This window comes from Macaca thibetana, chromosome 16 (assembly GCF_024542745.1).
Source record: "Macaca thibetana thibetana isolate TM-01 chromosome 16, ASM2454274v1, whole genome shotgun sequence".
Lineage (NCBI taxonomy): Eukaryota > Metazoa > Chordata > Mammalia > Primates > Cercopithecidae > Macaca > Macaca thibetana.
Genome location: NC_065593.1, coordinates 13,755,697 through 13,757,709, shown reverse-complemented (window position 1 = coordinate 13,757,709; position 2,013 = coordinate 13,755,697). Strand labels below are relative to the sequence as shown.

Below are 2,013 nucleotides of genomic sequence, written 5' to 3'. Positions count from 1 at the left end.
TCTCACGCCCCCTCCTGGTCGCTTGCTCGCGCTTGCGCAGAACAAAATTAGCCTTCTTTCTCCACCGCCCCACCGCCCAGCAGACCCGTCTCTTCCTTTCCGCGCCCCACAACCCTGAGAACCAACCAATCAGAGGGAGGGAGGGGCCGGGCTCGCTCAGTCCGATTGGGCGGCGGCCGCACAGTCACACAGCGCTCAGGCCACACCCACGCCGCCGCCGCCGGCCCCACCGGGCTCGGACAAGTTAGGGATGGGCATGCGCCTGAACGACTGCTTGGTCACTTTCCCCACCTTTGTCTTTCTTGGTGCGCACGCTCCAAAAAAAAAAAGAAGAGAAGTCGCCGCAAGGAAAAAGGTGCTCGGTGCGCACGCGCTGAGCTTTACTGTCTGCGCGCATGCATCGCCTATCTTTTAAGAATCTGTAACTGTGCTGTAGTAGATTTAAGTCATAGCTCTTGCCTTGAAGAGATTGTGATACAATGAAAGTTTTGGCCAGGCGCGGTGGCTCACGCCTGTAATGCCAGCACTCTGGGAGGCCAAGGCGGGTGGATCACCTGAGGTCCTCGGATCACCTGAGGTCAGGAGTTCGAGACCAGCGTGGCCAATATGGTGAACCACCCCACCCCCGCATCTAATAAAACACAAAAATTAGACGGGCGTGGTAGCACGCGCCTGTAATCCCAGATACTCGGGAGGCTGAGGCAGGAGAATCACTTGAACCTGGGAGGTAGAAGTTACAGAGAGCCGAGATCGCGCCATTGCACTCCAGCCTGGGCGACAGAGCAAGACTCCGTCTCAAAAAAAAAAAAAAAAAAAAAAGAAAGAAAGAAACGAAAGAAAGTTTTAAGAATAGTAGAATAGTTTCGGCCGGGGGCGCTGTGGCTCACTCCTGTAATCCCAGCACTTTAGGAGGCCTAGGCGTGTGGATCACTTGAGCCCCCAAGTTCGAGACCAGCCTCAACAGGGCGAAACCCCGTTTCTATTAAAACTACAAAACTTAGGCCGGGCGCGGTGGCTCACGCCTGTAATCCCAGCGCTTTGGGAGGCCGAGATCACTGGCGGGCGGATCACGAGGTCAGGAGATGGAGACCATTCTGGTCAACATGGTGAAACCCCGTCTCTACTAAAATACAAAAAATTAGCTGTGGTAGTTCCAGCTACTCGGGAGGATGCGGCAGGAGAATCACTTGAACCTAGGAAGGTGGAGGTTGCAGTGAGCGGGTATCACGCCACTGCACTCCAGCCTGGGCAATGAGTGAAACTTAAAAAATAATAATAATGGCAGTGTGCGATGGCTCACGCCTGTAATCCCAGCATTTTGGGAGGCCGACGCGGGCGGATCACGAGGTCAGGAGATCGAGACCATCCTGGCTAACACGGTGAAACTCCATCTCAACTAAAAATACAAAAAAAAAAAAAAAAAAAAAAAAAAAAAGCCAGGCGTGGTGGCGAGCGCCTGTAGTCCCAGCTACTCTGGAGGCTGAGGCAGGAGAATGGCGTGAACCCAGGAGGCGGAGGTTGCGTGAGTGGAGATCGCGCCACTGCACTCCAGCCTGGGCGACAGAGCGAGACTCCATCTCAACAACAACAACGACAAATAGTAATAATAATAATAATAATAATAGTGCCCGGGCGCAGTGGCTCACACCTGTAATCCCACCACTTTGGGAGGCAGAGGCGGGTAGATCACCTAAGATTGGGAGTTTGAGACCAGCCTGACCAACATGGAGAAACCCCGTCTCTACTAAAAATACAAAAATTAGCTGGGCATGATGGCCCATGCCTGTAAACCCAGCTACTCGGAGGCTGAGGCAGGAGAATTGCTTGAACCCGGGAGGCAGAGGTTGCAGTGAGCCGAGATTGTGCCATTGCACTCCAGTCTGGGCAACAAGAGTGACATTCTGTCTCAAAAAAAAAATAATAATAATAAATAATAAACAATTCCGGGGAAATTCAAAATAGGAAAAATTGTAATGAAATAATGGTAGTAGCAGGAAAAATTCACATTCTGGG

General features: G+C 52.0%; 1 protein-coding gene across 1 annotated transcript in view; it reads left to right on the top strand.

Annotated features, from left to right (window-relative positions):
- The window catches only part of WRAP53 (WD repeat containing antisense to TP53), a 121,282-nt gene that overhangs the window by 28,611 nt on the left and 90,658 nt on the right, over positions 1-2,013 (top strand). The gene's annotated exons all lie outside the window — the stretch shown is intronic.